At 66.6% G+C, this 16,479-nt stretch overlaps 1 protein-coding gene across 1 annotated transcript in view; it reads left to right on the top strand.

The window, feature by feature from the left end:
- Positions 1-16,479, top strand: part of LOC141175902 (cocaine esterase-like) — a 271,706-nt gene that overhangs the window by 208,409 nt on the left and 46,818 nt on the right. The gene's annotated exons all lie outside the window — the stretch shown is intronic.

The raw sequence follows: 16,479 nt of genomic DNA, 5'->3' as shown, positions 1-16,479 counted from the left end.
CGGGCGCTGTGTGCAGTCTGGTGGTGCAGGCGCTGTGTGCGGTCTGGTGGTGCGGGCTCTGTGTGCGGTCTGGTGGTGCGGGTGCTGTGTGCGGTCTGGTGGTGCAGGTGCTGTGTGCGGTCTGGTGGTGCAGGCGCTGTGTGCGGTCTGGTGCTGTGTGCGGTCTGGTGGTGCGGGTGCTGTGTGTGGTCTGGTGGTGCGGGTGCTGTGTGTGGTCTGGTGGTGCAGGCGCTGTGTGCGGTCTGGTGGTGCAGGCGCTGTGTGCGGTCTGGTGGTGCAGGCGCTGTGTGCGGTCTGGTGGTGCAGGCGCTGTGTGCGGTCTGGTGGTGCAGGCACTGTGTGCAGTCTGGTGGTGCAGACGCTGTGTGCGGTCTGGTGGTGCGGGTGTTGTGTGCGGTCTGGTGGTGCGGGCGCTGTGTGTGGTCTGGTGGTGCAGACGCTGTGTGCGGTCTGGTGGTGCGGGTGTTGTGTGTGGTCTGGTGGTGCAGGCGCTGTGTGCGGTCTGGTGGTGCAGGCGCTGTGTGCGGTCTGGTGGTGCGGGCGATGTGTGCGGTCTGGTGGTGCCGGCGCTGTGTGCGGTCTGGTGGTGCGGGCGATGTGTGTGGTCTGGTGGTGCAGGCGCTGTGTGCGGTCTGGTGGTGCGGGCGATGTGTGTGGTCTGGTGGTGCAGGCGCTGTGTGCGGTCTGGTGGTGCGGGCGCTGTGTGCGGTCTGGTGGTGCGGGCGCTGTGTGCGGTCTGGTGGTGCGGGCGATGTGTGTGGTCTGGTGGTGCAGGCGCTGTGTGCGGTCTGGTGGTGCGGGCGCTGTCTGCGGTCTGGTGGTGCCGGCGCTGTGTGTGGTCTGGTGGTAAAAGCGCTGTGTGCGGTCTGGTGTTGCCGGCGCTGTGTGTGGTCTGGCGGTGCGGGTGCTGTGTGATGTCTGGTGGTGCGGGCGCTGTGTGCGGTCTGGTGGTGCGTGCGCTGTGTGCGGTCTGGCGGTGCGGGCTCTGTGTGCGGTCTGGCAGTGCGGGTGCTGTGCGATGTCTGGTGGTGCGGGCGCTGTGTGCAGTCTGGTGGTGCAGGCGCTGTGTGCGGTCTGGTGGTGCGGGCTCTGTGTGCGGTCTGGTGGTGCGGGTGCTGTGTGCGGTCTGGTGGTGCAGGTGCTGTGTGCGGTCTGGTGGTGCAGGCGCTGTGTGCGGTCTGGTGCTGTGTGCGGTCTGGTGGTGCGGGTGCTGTGTGTGGTCTGGTGGTGCGGGTGCTGTGTGTGGTCTGGTGGTGCAGGCGCTGTGTGCGGTCTGGTGGTGCAGGCGCTGTGTGCGGTCTGGTGGTGCAGGCGCTGTGTGCGGTCTGGTGGTGCAGGCGCTGTGTGCGGTCTGGTGGTGCAGGCGCTGTGTGCGGTCTGGTGGTGCAGGCACTGTGTGCAGTCTGGTGGTGCAGACGCTGTGTGCGGTCTGGTGGTGCGGGTGTTGTGTGCGGTCTGGTGGTGCGGGCGCTGTGTGTGGTCTGGTGGTGCGGGTGCTGTGTGCGGTCTGCTGGTGCGGGCGCTGTGTGCGGTCTGGTGGTGTGTGCAGTCTGGTGGTGCAGGCGCTGTGTGCGGTCTGGTGGTGCGGGTGCTGTGTGCAGTCTGGTGGTGCGGGTGCTGTGTGCGGTCTGGTGGTGCGGGCGATGTGTGCAGTCTGGTGGTGCGGGTGCTGTGTGCGGTCTGGTGGTGCGGGCGATGTGTGCAGTCTGGTGGTGCGGGTGCTGTGTGCGGTCTGGTGGTGCGGGCGCTGTCTGCAGTCTGGTGGTGTGTACGGTCTGGTGGTGCAGGCGCTGTGTGCAGTCTGGTGGTGCAGACGCTGTGTGCGGTCTGGTGGTGCAGGCGCTGTGTGCGGTCTGGTGGTGCAGGCGCTGTGTGCGGTCTGGTGGTGCGGGCGATGTGTGTGGTCTGGTGGTGCAGGCGCTGTGTGCGGTCTGGTGGTGCGGGCGCTGTCTGCGGTCTGGTGGTGTGTGCGGTCTGGTGGTACGGGCGCTGTGTGTGGTCTGGTGGTACAAGCGCTGCGTGCAGTCTGGTGTTGCCGGCGCTGTGTGCTTTCTGGTGGTGCGGGTGCTGTGTGCGGTCTGGTGGTGCAGGCGCTGTGTCCTTTCTGGTGGTGCGGGTGCTGTGTGCGGTCTGGTGGTGCGGGTGCTGTGTGCGGTCTGGTGGTGCAGGCGCTGTGTGCGGTGTGGTGGTGCAGGCGCTGTGTGCGGTCTGGTGGTGCAGGCGCTGTGTGCGGTCTGGTGGTGTGTGCAGTCTGGTGGTGCAGGCGCTGTGTGCGGTCTGGTGGTGCGGGTGCTGTGTGCAGTCTGGCGGTGCAGGCGCTGTGTGCGGTCTGGTGGTGCGGGTGCTGTGTGCAGTCTGGTGGTGCAGGCGCTGTGTGTGGTCTGGTGGTGCGGGTGCTGTGTGCAGTCTGGTGGTGCAGGCGCTGTGTGTGGTCTGGTGGTGCGGGTGCTGTGTGCGGTCTGGTGGTGCAGACGCTGTGTGCGGTCTGGTGGTGCGGGTGCTGTGTGTGGTCTGGTGGTGCAGGCGCTGTCTGCAGTCTGGTGGTGTGTACGGTCTGGTGGTGCAGGCGCTGTGTGCGGTCTGGTGGTGCGGGCGATGTGTGTGGTCTGGTGGTGCAGGCGCTGTGTGCGGTCTGGTGGTGTGTGCGGTCTGGTGGTGCGGGCGCTGTGTGCGGTCTGGTGGTACAAGCGCTGTCTGCAGTCTGTTGGTGCGGGTGCTGTGTGCGGTCTGGTGGTGCGGGTGCTGTGTGCGGTCTGGTGGTGCGGGCGCTGTGTGCGGTCTGGTGGTGCGAGCGCTGTGTGCAGTCTGGTGGTGCAGGCGCTGTGTGCGGTCTGGTGGTGCAGGCGCTGTGTGCGGTCTGGTGGTGCAGGCGCTGTGTGCGGTCTGGTGGTGCGGGCGCTGTGTGCGGTCTGGTGGTGCAGGCGCTGTGTGCGGTCTGGTGGTGCAGGCGCTGTGTGCGGTCTGGTGGTGCGGGCGCTGTGTGCGGTCTGGTGGTGCAGGCGCTGTGTGCGGTCTGGTGGTGCGGGCGCTGTGTGCGGTCTGGTGGTGCGGGCGCTGTGTGTGGTCTGGTGGTGCGGGTGCTGTGTGATGTCTGGTGGTGCGGGCGCTGTGTGCAGTCTGGTGCTGTGTGCGGTCTATTGGTGCGGGCGCTGTGTGCAGTCTAGTGGTGCAGGCGCTGTGTGCGGTCTGGTGGTGCAGGCACTGTCTGCAGTCTGGTGGTGCAGGTGCTGTGTGCGGTCTGGTGGTTCGGGTGCTGTGTGCGGTCTGGTGGTGCAGGCGCTGTGTGCGGTCTGGTGGTGCAGGCACTGTGTGCAGTCTGGTGGTGCAGACGCTGTGTGCGGTCTGGTGGTGCGGGTGCTGTGTGCGGTCTGGTGGTGCGGGTGCTGTGTGCGGTCTGGTGGTGCGGGCGCTGTGTGCGGTCTGGTGGTGTGTGCAGTCTGGTGGTGCAGGCGCTGTGTGCAGTCTGGTGGTGCGGGTGCTGTGTGCAGTCTGGTGGTGCGGGTGCTGTGTGCGGTCTGGTGGTGCGGGCGATGTGTGTGGTCTGGTGGTGCAGGCGCTGTGTGCAGTCTGGTGGTGCGGGTGCTGTGTGCGGTCTGGTGGTGCGGGCGATGTGTGCAGTCTGGTGGTGCGGGTGCTGTGTGCGGTCTGGTGGTGCGGGCGCTGTCTGCAGTCTGGTGGTGTGTGCGGTCTGGTGGTGCGGGCGCTGTGTGCAGTCTGGTGGTGCAGGCGCTGTGTGCGGTCTGGTGGTGCAGGCGCTGTGTGCGGTCTGGTGGTGCGGGCGATGTGTGTGGTCTGGTGGTGCAGGCGTTGTGTGCGGTCTGGTGGTGTGTGCGGTCTGGTGGTGCGGGCGATGTGTGTGGTCTGGTGGTGCGGGCGCTGTCTGCAGTCTGGTGGTGTGTGCGGTCTGGTGGTACAAGCGCTGTGTGCAGTCTGGTGTTGCCGGCGCTGTGTGCTTTCTGGTGGTGCGGGTGCTGTGTGCGGTCTGGTGGTACAAGCGCTGTGTGCAGTCTGGTGTTGCCGGCGCTGTGTGCAGTCTGGTGGTGCGGGTGCTGTGTGCGGTCCGGTGGTGCAGGCGCTGTGTCCTTTCTGGTGGTGCGGGTGCTGTGTGCGGTCTGGTGGTGCGGGTGCTGTGTGCGGTCTGGTGGTGCGGGTGCTGTGTGCGGTCTGGTGGTGCAGGCGCTGGGTGCGGTCTGGTGGTGCAGGCGCTGTGTGCGATCTGGTGGTGCAGGCGCTGTGTGCGGTCTGGTGGTGCGGGTGCTGTGTGCAGTCTGGTGGTGCAGACGCTGTGTGCGGTCTGGTGGTGTGTGCGGTCTGGTGGTGCAGGCGCTGTGTGCGGTCTGGTGATGTGTGCGGTCTGGTGGTGCAGGCGCTGTGTGCGGTCTGGTGGTGCAGGCGCTGTCTGCAGTCTGGTGGTGTGTACGGTCTGGTGGTGCAGGCGCTGTGTGCAGTCTGGTGGTGCGGGTGCTGTGTGCAGTCTGGTGGTGCAGGCGCTGTGTGCGGTCTGGTGGTGCGGGTGCTGTGTGCAGTCTGGTGGTGCAGGCGCTGTCTGCAGTCTGGTGGTGTGTACGGTCTGGTGGTGCAGGCGCTGTGTGCGGTCTGGTGGTGCAGGCGCTGTCTGCAGTCTGGTGGTGTGTCCTTTCTGGTGGTGCGGGTGCTGTGTGCGGTCTGGTGGTGCAGGCGCTGTGTGCGGTCTGGTGGTGCAGGCGCTGTGTGCGGTCTGGTGGTGCAGGCGCTGTGTGCGATCTGGTTTTGCAGGCACTGTGTGCGGTCTGGTGGTGCGGGTGCTGTGTGCAGTCTGGTGGTGCAGGCGCTGTGTGCGGTCTGGTGGTGCAGGCGCTGTGTGCGGTCTGGTGGTGCAGGCGCTGTGTGCGGTCTGGTGGTGCAGGCGCTGTGTGCGGTCTGGTGGTGCAGGCGCTGTCTGCAGTCTGGTGGTGTGTGCTTTCTGGTGGTGCGGGTGCTGTGTGCGGTCTGGTGGTGCAGGCGCTGTGTGCGGTCTGGTGGTGCAGGCGCTGTGTGCGGTCTGGTGGTGCAGGCGCTGTGTGCGGTCTGGTGGTGCAGGCGCTGTGTGCGGTCTGGTGGTGCAGGCGCTGTGTGCGGTCTGGTGGTGCAGGCGCTGTGTGCGGTCTGGTGGTGCAGGCGCTGTGTGCGGTCTGGTGGTTTGTGCAGTCTGGTGATGCAGGCGCTGTGTGCGGTCTGGTGGTGCGGGTGCTGTGTGCAGTCTGGTGGTGCAGACGCTGTGTGCGGTCTGGTGGTGCGTGTGCTGTGTGCGGTCTGGTGGTGCGGGCGATGTGTGTGGTCTGGTGGTGCAGGCGCTGTGTGCGGTCTGGTGGTGTGTACGGTATGGTGGTGCAGGCGCTGTCTGCAGTCTGGTGGTGTGTACGGTGTGGTGGTGCAGGCGCTGTGTGCAGTCTGGTGGTGCGGGCGATGTGTGTGGTCTGGTGGTGCAGGCGCTGTGTGCGGTCTGGTGGTGTGTGCAGTCTGGTGGTGCGGGCGCTGTGTGCAGTCTGGCGGTGCAGGCGCTGTGTGCAGTCTGTTGGTGCGGGTGCTGTGTGCGGTCTGGTGGTGCGGGCGCTGTGTGCGGTCTGGTGGTGTGTGCGGTCTGGTGGTGCGGGCGCTGTGTGCGGTCTGGCGGTGCAGGCGCTGTGTGCAGTCTGGTGGTGCGGGTGCTGTGTGCAGTCTGGTGGTGCGGGTGCTGTGTGCAGTCTGGTGGTGCGGGCGCTGTGTGCGGTCTGGTGGTGCGAGCGCTGTGTGCGGTCTGGTGGTGCGGGCGCTGTGTGCAGTCTGGTGGTGCAGGCGCTGTGTGCAGTCTGGTGGTGCAGGCGCTGTGTGCGGTCTGGTGGTGCGGGCGCTGTGTGCAGTCTGGTGGTGTGTGCGGTCTGGTGGTGCGGGCGCTGTGTGCGGTCTGGCGGTGCAGGCGCTGTGTGCAGTCTGTTGGTGCGGGTGCTGTGTGCGGTCTGGTGGTGCGGGTGCTGTGTGCAGTCTGGTGGTGCGGGCGCTGTGTGCAGTCTGGTGGTGTGTGCAGTCTGGTGGTGCGGGCGCTGTGTGCTGTCCGGTGGTGCAGGCGCTGTGTGCGGTCTGGTGGTGCGGGCGCTGTGTGCAGTCTGGTGGTGTGTGCAGTCTGGTGGTGCGGGCGCTGTGTGCGGTCTGGTGGTGCGGGCGCTGTCTGCAGTCTGGTGGTGTGTGCGGTCTGGCGGTGCAGGCGCTGTGTGCAGTCTGTTGGTGCGGGTGCTGTGTGCGGTCTGGTGCTGCGGGTGCTGTGTGCAGTCTGGTGGTGCGGGCGCTGTGTGCAGTCTGGTGGTGCGGGCGCTGTGTGCAGTCTGGTGGTGCGGGCGCTGTGTGCAGTCTGGTGGTGTGTGCAGTCTGGTGGTGCGGGCGCTGTGTGCGGTCTGGTGGAGCAGGCGCTGTCTGCAGTCTGGTGGTGTGTGCGGTCTGGCGGTGCAGGCGCTGTGTGCAGTCTGGTGGTGCGGGTGCTGTCTGCGGTCTGGTGGTGCGGGTGCTGTCTGCAGTCTGGTGGTGCGGGCGCTGTGTGCGGTCTGGTGGTGCGAGCGCTGTGTGCAGTCTGGTGGTGCAGGCGCTGTGTGCGGTCTGGTGGTGCAGGCGCTGTGTGCGGTCTGGTGGTGCGGGCGCTGTGTGCAGTCTGGTGGTGTGTGCGGTCTGGTGGTGTGTGCAGTCTGGTGGTGCAGGCGCTGTGTGCGGTCTGGTGGTGCAGGCGCTGTGTGTGGTCTGGTGGTGCAGGCGCTGTGTGCAGTCTGGTGGTGCAGGCGCTGTGTGCGGTCTGGTGGTGCAGGCGCTGTGTGCAGTCTGGTGGTGCAGGCGCTGTGTGCGGTCTGGTGGTGCGAGCGCTGTGTGCAGTCTGGTGGTGCAGGCGCTGTGTGCGGTCTGGTGGAGCAGGCGCTGTGTGCGGTCTGGTGGTGCGGGCGCTGTGTGTGGTATGGTGGTGCGGGTGCTGTGTGCAGTCTGGTGGTGCAGGCGCTGTGTGCAGTCTGTTGGTGCGGGTGCTGTGTGCGGTCAGGTGGTGCGGGTGCTGTGTGCGGTCTGGTGGTGCGGGTGCTCTGTACGGTCTAGTGGTGCGAGCGCTGTGTGCAGTCTGGTGGTGCAGGCGCTGTTTGCGGTCTGGTGGTGCGGGTGCTGTGTGCAGTCTGGTGGTGCAGGCGCTGTGTGCGGTCTGGCGGTGCAGGCGCTGTGTGCAGTCTGGTGGTGCGGGTGCTGTGTGCGGTCTGGTGGTGCGGGTGCTGTGTGCGGTCTGGTGGTGCGGGTGCTGTGTGCGGTCTGGTGGTGCGAGCGCTGTGTGCAGTCTGGTGGTGCAGGCGCTGTGTGCGGTCTGGTGGTGCGGGTGCTGTGTGATGTCTGGTGGTGCAGGCGCTGTGTGCAGTCTGGTGGTGCAGGCGCTGTGTGCGGTCTGGTGGTGCGGGTGCTGTGTGATGTCTGGTGGTGCGGGCGCTGTGTGCAGTCTGGTGCTGTGTGCGGTCTATTGGTGCGGGCGCTGTGTGCAGTCTAGTGGTGCGGGTGCTGTGTGCGGTCTGGTGGTGCGGGTGCTGTGTGCGGTCTGGTGGTGCGGGCGCTGTGTGTGGTCTGGTGGTGCGGGTGCTGTGTGCAGTCTGGTGGTGCAGGCGCTGTGTGCGGTCTGGTGGTGCGGGTGCTGTGTGTGGTCTGGTGGTGCGGGCGCTGTGTGCGGTCTGGTGGTGCGGGTGCTGTGTGCGGTCTGGTGGTGCGGGTGCTGTGTGTGGTCTGGTGGTGCGGGCGCTGTGTGCGGTCTGGTGGTGCGGGTGCTGTGTGCGGTCTGGTGGTGCGGGTGCTGTGTGCGGTCTGGTGGTGCAGGCGCTGTGTTGAGTCTTGTGGTGTGTTCAGTCTGATGATGTGTGCGGTCTGGTAGTGCAGGCGCTGTGTGCGGTCTGGTGGTGCGGGTGCTGTGTGTGGTCTGGTGGTGCGGGCGCTGTGTGCGGTCTAGTGGTGTGGGTGCTGTGTGCGGTCTGGTGGTGCGGGTGCTGTGTGCGGTCTGGTGGTGCAGGCGCTGTGTTGAGTCTTGTGGTGTGTTCAGTCTGATGATGTGTGCGGTCTGGTAGTGCAGGCGCTGTGTGCGGTCTGGTGGTGTGTGCGGTCTGGTGGTGTGTGCAGTCTGGTGGTGCAGGCGCTGTGTGCGGTCTGGTGGTGTGTGCGGTCTGGTGGTGTGTGCAGTCTGGTGGTGCAGGCGCTGTGTGCGGTCTGGTGGTGCGGGTGCTGTGTGCGGTGTGGTGGTGCAGGCGCTGTGTTGAGTCTTGTGGTGTGTTCAGTCTGGTGATGTGTGCAGTCTGGTGGTGCGGGCACTGTGTGCAGTCTGGTGGTGCAGGCGCTGTGTGCGGTCTGGTGGTGTGTGCAGTCTGGTGGTGCAGGTGCTGTGTGCGGTCTGGTGGTGCAGGCGCTGTGTGCGGTCTGGTGGTGCAGGCGCTGTGTGCGGTCTGGTGGTGCAGGCACTGTGTGCAGTCTGGTGATGCAGGCACTGTGTGCAGTCTGGTGGTGCAGACGCTGTGTGCGGTCTGGTGGTGCGGGTGCTGTGTGCGGTCTGGTGGTGCGGGCGCTGTGTGCGGTCTGGTGGTGTGTGCGGTCTAGTGGTGTGTGCAGTCTGGTGGTGCAGGCGCTGTGTGCGGTCTGGTGGTGCGGGTGCTGTGTGCAGTCTGGTGGTGCAGGCGCTGTGTGCGGTCTGGTGGTGCAGGCGCTGTGTTGAGTCTTGTGGTGTGTTCAGTCTGGTGATGTGTGTGGTCTGGTGGTGCAGGCGCTGTGTGCAGTCTGGTGGTGCGGGCGCTGTGTGCAGTCTGGTGGTGCGGGCGCTGTGTGCGGTCTGCTGTTGCATGCGCTGTGTGCGGTCTAGTGGTGCAGGCGCTGTGTGCGGTCTGGTGGTGTGTGCAGTCTGGTGGTGCAGGTGCTGTGTGCGGTCTGGTGGTGCAGGCGCTGTGTGCGGTCTGGTGGTGCGGGTGCTGTGTGCGGTCTGGTGGTGCGGGTGGTGTGTGTGGTCTGGTGGTGCAGGCACTGTGTGCGGTCTGGTGGTGCAGGCGCTGTGTTGAGTCTTGTGGTGTGTTCAGTCTGGTGATGTGTGCGGTCTGGTGGTGCGGGCGCTGTGTGCAGTCTGGTGGTGCGGGCACTGTGTGCAGTCTGGTGGTGCAGGCGCTGTGTGCAGTCTGGTGGTGCGGGTGCTGTGTGCGGTCTGGTGGTGCGGGTGCTGTGTGCGGTCTGGTGGTGCGGGTGCTGTGTGCGGTCTGGTGGTGCGGGCGCTGTGTGCGGTCTGGTGGTGTGTGCGGTCTGGTGGTGTGTGCAGTCTGGTGGTGTGTGCAGTCTGGTGGTGCAGGCGCTGTGTGCGGTCTGGTGGTGCGGGTGCTGTGTGCGGTCTGGTGGTGCGGGTGTTGTGTGCGGTCTGGTGGTGCGGGTGCTGTGTGCGGTCTGGTGGTGCGGGTGCTGTGTGCGGTCTGGTGGTGCGGGTGTTGTGTGCGGTCTGGTGGTGCGGGTGCTGTGTGCGGTCTGGTGGTGCGGGTGTTGTGTGCGGTCTGGTGGTGTGTGCAGTCTGGTGGTGCAGGCGCTGTGTGCGGTCTGGTGGTGCGGGTGCTGTGTGCGGTCTGGTGGTGCGGGTGTTGTGTGCGGTCTGGTGGTGCGGGTGCTGTGTGCGGTCTGGTGGTGCGGGTGCTGTGTGTGGTCTGGTGGTGCAGGCACTGTGTGCAGTCTGGTGGTGCAGACGCTGTGTGCGGTCTGGTGGTGCGGGTGCTGTGTGCGGTCTGGTGGTGCGGGTGCTGTGTGCGGTCTGGTGGTGCGGGCGCTGTGTGCGGTCTGGTGGTGCGGGCGCTGTGTGTGGTCTGGTGGTGCAGGCGCTGTGTGCGGTCTGGTGGTGCAGGCGCTGTGTGCGGTCTGGTGGTGCAGGCGCTGTGTGCAGTCTGGTGGTGCAGGCGCTGTGTGCGGACTGGTGGTGCGAGCGCTATGTGCAGTCTGGTGGTGCAGGCACTTTGTGCGGTCTGGTGGAGCAGGCGCTGTGTGCGGTCTGGTGGTGCGGGCGCTGTGTGTGGTATGGTGGTGCGGGTGCTGTGTGCGGTCTGGCGGTGCAGGCGCTGTGTGCAGTCTGGTGGTGCGGGTGCTGTGTGCGGTCTGGTGGTGCGGGTGCTGTGTGCGGTCTGGTGGTGCGGGTGCTGTGTGCGGTCTGGTGGTGCGAGCGCTGTGTGCAGTCTGGTGGTGCAGGCGCTGTGTGCGGTCTGGTGGTGCGGGTGCTGTGTGCAGTCTGGTGGTGCAGGTGCTGTGTGCGGTCTGGTGGTGCGGGTGCTGTGTGATGTCTGGTGGTGCGGGCGCTGTGTGCAGTCTGGTGCTGTGTGCGGTCTATTGGTGCGGGCGCTGTGTGCAGTCTGGTGGTGCAGGCGCTGTGTGCGGTCTGGTGGTGCAGGCACTGTGTGCAGTCTGGTGGTGCAGACGCTGTGTGCGGTCTGGTGGTGCGGGTGCTGTGTGCGGTCTGGTGGTGCAGGCGCTGTGTGCGGTCTGGTGGTGCAGGCACTGTGTGCAGTCTGGTGGTGCAGACGCTGTGTGCGGTCTGGTGGTGCGGGTGCTGTGTGCGGTCTGGTGGTGCGGCTGCTGTGTGCGGTCTGGTGGTGCGGGCGCTGTGTGCGGTCTGGTGGTGTGTGCAGTCTGGTGGTGCAGGCGCTGTGTGCAGTCTGGTGGTGCGGGTGCTGTGTGCAGTCTGGTGGTGCGGGTGCTGTGTGCGGTCTGGTGGTGCGGGCGATGTGTGCAGTCTGGTGGTGCGGGTGCTGTGTCCGGTCTGGTGGTGCAGGCGCTGTGTGCAGTCTGGTGGTGCGGGTGCTGTGTGCGGTCTGGTGGTGCAGGCGCTGTGTGCAGTCTGGTGGTGCGGGTGCTGTGTCCGGTCTGGTGGTGCGGGTGCTGTGTGCGGTCTGGTGGTGCGGGTGCTGTGTGCGGTCTGGTGGTGCGAGCGCTGTGTGCAGTCTGGTGGTGCAGGCGCTGTGTGCGGTCTGGTGGTGCGGGTGCTGTGTGCAGTCTGGTGGTGCAGGTGCTGTGTGCGGTCTGGTGGTGCGGGTGCTGTGTGATGTCTGGTGGTGCGGGCGCTGTGTGCAGTCTGGTGCTGTGTGCGGTCTATTGGTGCGGGCGCTGTGTGCAGTCTAGTGGTGCGGGTGCTGTGTGCGGTCTGGTGGTGCAGGCGCTGTGTGCGGTCTGGTGGTGCAGGCACTGTGTGCAGTCTGGTGGTGCAGACGCTGTGTGCGGTCTGGTGGTGCGGGTGCTGTGTGCGGTCTGGTGGTGCGGGCGCTGTGTGCGGTCTGGTGGTGTGTGCAGTCTGGTGGTGCAGGCGCTGTGTGCAGTCTGGTGGTGCGGGTGCTGTGTGCAGTCTGGTGGTGCGGGTGCTGTGTGCGGTCTGGTGGTGCGGGCGATGTGTGCAGTCTGGTGGTGTGTGCGGTCTGGTGGTGCAGGCGCTGTGTGCAGTCTGGTGGTGCGGGTGCTGTGTGCGGTCTGGTGGTGCGGGCGATGTGTGTGGTCTGGTGGTGCAGGCGCTGTGTGCAGTCTAGTGGTGCGGGTGCTGTGTGCGGTCTGGTGGTGCGGGCGATGTGTGCAGTCTGGTGGTGTGTGCGGTCTGGTGGTGCAGGCGCTGTGTGCAGTCTGGTGGTGCAGGCGCTGTGTGCCGTCTGGTGGTGCAGGCGCTGTGTGCGGTCTGGTGGTGCGGGCGATGTGTGTGGTCTGGTGGTGCAGGCGCTTTGTGCGGTCTGGTGGTGCGGGCGCTGTCTGCAGTCTGGTGGTGTGTGCGGTCTGGTGGTGCGGGCGCTGTGTGCGGTCTGGTGGTACAAGCGCTGTGTGCAGTCTGGTGTTGCCGGCGCTGTGTGCTTTCTGGTGGTGCGGGTGCTGTGTGTGGTCCGGTGGTGCAGGCGCTGTGTCCTTTCTGGTGGTGCGGGTGCTGTGTGCGGTCTGGTGGTGCGGGTGCTGTGTGCGGTCTGGTGGTGCAGGCGCTGTCTGCAGTCTGGTGGTGTGTGCGGTCTGGTGGTGCGGGTGCTGTGTGCGGTCTGGTGGTGCAGGCGCTGTCTGCAGTCTGGTGGTGCGGGTGCTGTGTGCAGTCTGGTGGTGCGGGTGCTGTGTGCGGTCTGGTGGTGTGTGCAGTCTGGTGGTGCGGGTGCTGTGTGCGGTCTGGTGGTGCAGGCGCTGTGTGCGGTCTGGTGGTGCGGGTGCTGTGTGCAGTCTGGTGGTGCAGACGCTGTGTGCGGTCTGGTGGTGCGGGTGCTGTGTGCGGTCTGGTGGTGCGGGCGATGTGTGTGGTCTGGTGGTGCAGGCGCTGTCTGCAGTCTGGTGGTGCGGGTGCTGTGTGCGGTCTGGTGGTGCAGGCGCTGTGTGCGGTCTGGTGGTGCGGGTGCTGTGTGCAGTCTGGTGGTGCAGACGCTGTGTGCGGTCTGGTGGTGTGGGTGCTGTGTGCGGTCTGGTGGTGCGGGCGATGTGTGTGGTCTGGTGGTGTGGGTGCTGTGTGCGGTCTGGTGGTGCGGGCGCTGTGTGTGGTCTGGTGGTGCGGGTGCTGTGTGCGGTCTGGTGGTGCAGGCGCTGTCTGCAGTCTGGTGGTGTGTCCTTTCTGGTGGTGCGGGTGCTGTGTGCGGTCTGGTGGTGCAGGCGCTGTGTGCGGTCTGGTGGTGCAGACGCTGTGTGCGGTCTGGTGGTGCAGGCGCTGTGTGCGATCTGGTGGTGCAGGCACTGTGTGCGGTCTGGTGGTGCGGGTGCTGTGTGCAGTCTGGTGGTGCAGGCGCTGTCTGCAGTCTGGTGGTGTGTGCTTTCTGGTGGTGCGGGTGCTGTGTGCGGTCTGGTGGTGCAGGCGCTGTGTGCGGTCTGGTGGTGCAGGCGCTGTGTGCGGTCTGGTGGTGCAGGCGCTGTGTGCGGTCTGGTGGTGCAGGCGCTGTGTGCGGTCTGGTGGTGTGTGCAGTCTGGTGGTGCAGGCGCTGTGTGCAGTCTGGTGGTGCGGGTGCTGTGTGCAGTCTGGTGGTGCAGACGCTGTGTGCGGTCTGGTGGTGCGGGTGCTGTGTGCGGTCTGGTGGTGCGGGCGATGTGTGTGGTCTGGTGGTGCAGGCGCTGTCTGCAGTCTGGTAGTGTGTACGGTCTGGTGGTGCAGGCGCTGTGTGCAGTCTGGTGGTGCGGGCGATGTGTGTGGTCTGGTGGTGTGTGCTGTCTGGTGGTGCGGGCGCTGTGTGCGGTCTGGTGGTACAAGCGCTGTCTGCAGTCTGGTGGTGTGTGCAGTCTGGTGGTGCGGGCGCTGTGTGCAGTCTGGCGGTGCAGGCGCTGTGTGCAGTCTGTTGGTGCGGGTGCTGTGTGCGGTCTGGTGGTGCGGGTGCTGTGTGCAGTCTGGTGGTGCGAGCGCTGTGTGCGGTCTGGTGGTGCAGGCGCTGTGTGCGGTCTGGTGGTGCAGGCGCTGTGTGCGGTCTGGTGGTGCGGGCGTTGTGTGCAGTCTGGTGGTGTGTGCGGTCTGGTGGTGCGGGCGCTGTGTGCGGTCTGGCGGTGCAGGCGCTGTGTGCAGTCTGTTGGTGCGGGTGCTGTGTGCGGTCTGGTGGTGCGGGTGCTGTGTGCAGTCTGGTGGTGCGGGCGCTGTGTGCAGTCTGGTGGTGTGTGCAGTCTGGTGGTGCGGGCGCTGTGTGCGGTCTGGTGGTGCAGGCGCTGTGTGCGTTCTGGTGGTGCGGGCGCTGTGTGCAGTCTGGTGGTGTGTGCAGTCTGGTGGTGCGGGCGCTGTGTGCTGTCTGGCGGTGCGGGCGCTGTGTGCAGTCTGGTGCTGTGTGCAGTCTAGTGGTGCGGGTGCTGTGTGCGGTCTGGTGGTGCGGGCGCTGTGTGCGGTCTGGTGGTGCGGGCGCTGTGTGCGGTCTGGTGGTGCAGGCGCTGTGTGCGGTCTGGTGGTGCAGGCACTGTGTGCAGTCTGGTGGTGCAGACGCTGTGTGCGGTCTGGTGGTGCGGGTGCTGTGTGCGGTCTGGTGGTGCGGGTGCTGTGTGCGGTCTGGTGGTGCGGGCGCTGTGTGCGGTCTGGTGGTGTGTGCAGTCTGGTGGTGCAGGCGCTGTGTGCAGTCTGGTGGTGCGGGTGCTGTGTGCAGTCTGGTGGTGCGGTTGCTGTGTGCAGTCTGGTGGTGCGGTTGCTGTGGGCGATGTGTGCAGTCTGGTGGTGTGTGCGGTCTGGTGGTGCAGGCGCTGTGTGCAGTCTGGTGGTGCGGGTGCTGTGTGCGGTCTGGTGGTGCGGGCGATGTGTGTGGTCTGGTGGTGCAGGCGCTGTGTGCAGTCTGGTGGTGCGGGTGCTGTGTGCGGTCTGGTGGTGCGGGCGATGTGTGCAGTCTGGTGGTGTGTGCGGTCTGGTGGTGCAGGCGCTGTGTGCGGTCTGGTGGTGCAGGCGCTGTGTGCAGTCTGGTGGTGCAGGCGCTTTGTGCCGTCTGGTGGTGCAGGCGCTGTGTGCGGTCTGGTGGTGCGGGCGATGTGTGTGGTCTGGTGGTGCAGGCGCTTTGTGCGGTCTGGTGGTGCGGGCGCTGTCTGCAGTCTGGTGGTGTGTGCGATCTGGTGGTGCGGGCGCTGTGTGCGGTCTGGTGGTACAAGCGCTGTGTGCAGTCTGGTGTTGCCGGCGCTGTGTGCTTTCTGGTGGTGCGGGTGCTGTGTGCGGTCCGGTGGTGCGGGTGCTGTGTGCGGTCTGGTGGTGCGGGTGCTGTGTGCGGTCTGGTGGTGCGGGCGCTGTCTGCAGTCTGGTGGTGTGTGCGGTCTGGTGGTGCGGGCGCTGTGTGCGGTCTGGTGGTACAAGCGCTGTGTGCAGTCTGGTGTTGCCGGCGCTGTGTGCTTTCTGGTGGTGCGGGTGCTGTGTGCGGTCCGGTGGTGCAGGCGCTGTGTCCTTTCTGGTGGTGCGGGTGCTGTGTGCGGTCTGGTGGTGCGGGTGCTGTGTGCGGTCTGGTGGTGCAGGCGCTTTGTGCGGTCTGGTGGTGCGGGCGCTGTCTGCAGTCTGGTGGTGTGTGCGGTCTGGTGGTGCGGGCGCTGTGTGCGGTCTGGTGGTACAAGCGCTGTGTGCAGTCTGGTGTTGCCGGCGCTGTGTGCTTTCTGGTGGTGCGGGTGCTGTGTGCGGTCCGGTGGTGCAGGCGCTGTGTCCTTTCTGGTGGTGCAGGCGCTGTGTGCGGTCTGGTGGTGCGGGTGCTGTGTGCGGTCTGGTGGTGCGGGTGCTGTGTGCGGTCTGGTGGTGCAGGCGCTGTCTGCAGTCTGGTGGTGTGTGCTTTCTGGTGGTGCGGGTGCTGTGTGCAGTCTGGTGGTGCGGGTGCTGTGTGCGGTCTGGTGGTGCAGGCGCTGTGTGCGGTCTGGTGGTGTGTGCAGTCTGGTGGTGCGGGTGCTGTGTGCGGTCTGGTGGTGCGGGCGATGTGTGTGGTCTGGTGGTGCGGGTGCTGTCTGCAGTCTGGTGGTGTGTACGGTCTGGTGGTGCAGGCGCTGTGTGCAGTCTGGTGGTGCGGGTGCTGTGTGCAGTCTGGTGGTGCAGGCGCTGTGTGCAGTCTGGTGGTGCAGACGCTGTGTGCGGTCTGGTGGTGTGGGTGCTGTGTGCGGTCTGGTGGTGCGGGCGATTTGTGTGGTCTGGTGGTGTGGGTGCTGTGTGCGGTCTGGTGGTGCGGGCGATGTGTGTGGTCTGGTGGTGCGGGTGCTGTGTGCGGTCTGGTGGTGCAGGCGCTGTGTGCGGTCTGGTGGTGCAGGCGCTGTGTCCTTTCTGGTGGTGCGGGTGCTGTGTGCGGTCTGGTGGTGCAGGCGCTGTGTGCGGTCTGGTGGTGCAGGCGCTGTGTGCGGTCTGGTGGTGCAGGCGCTGTGTGCGGTCTGGTGGTGCAGGCGCTGTGTGCGGTCTGGTGGTGCGGGTGCTGTGTGCAGTCTGGTGGTGCAGACGCTGTGTGCGGTCTGGTGGTGCGGGTGCTGTGTGCGGTCTGGTGGTGCGGGCGATGTGTGTGGTCAGGTGGTGCAGGCGCTGTCTGCAGTCTGGTGGTGTGTACGGTCTGGTGGTGCAGGCGCTGTGTGCAGTCTGGTGGTGCGGGCGATGTGTGTGGTCTGGTGGTGTGTGCTGTCTGGTGGTGCGGGCGCTGTGTGCGGTCTGGTGGTACAAGCGCTGTCTGCAGTCTGGTGGTGTGTGCAGTCTGGTGGTGCGGGCGCTGTGTGCAGTCTGGCGGTGCAGGCGCTGTGTGCAGTCTGTTGGTGCGGGTGCTGTGTGCAGTCTGGTGGTGCGGGCGCTGTGTGCGGTCTGGTGGTGCGAGCGCTGTGTGCAGTCTGGTGGTGCAGGCGCTGTGTGCGGTCTGGTGGTGCAGGCGCTGTGTGCGGTCTGGTGGTGCAGGCGCTGTGTGCGGTCTGGCGGTGCAGGCGCTGTGTGCAGTCTGTTGGTGCGGGTGCTGTGTGCGGTCTGGTGGTGCGGGTGCTGTGTGCAGTCTGGTGGTGCGGGCGCTGTGTGCAGTCTGGTGGTGTGTGCAGTCTGGTGGTGCGGGCGCTGTGTGCGGTCTGGTGGTGCAGGCGCTGTGTGCG

This window comes from Phyllobates terribilis, unplaced genomic scaffold (genome assembly GCF_046119375.1).
Source record: "Phyllobates terribilis strain yellow unplaced genomic scaffold, ASM4611937v1 Scaffold_14__1_contigs__length_39327217, whole genome shotgun sequence".
Lineage (NCBI taxonomy): Eukaryota > Metazoa > Chordata > Amphibia > Anura > Dendrobatidae > Phyllobates > Phyllobates terribilis.
Note: the sequence above shows the minus strand (reverse complement) of the source record. Positions and strands in the feature narration are given on the sequence as shown.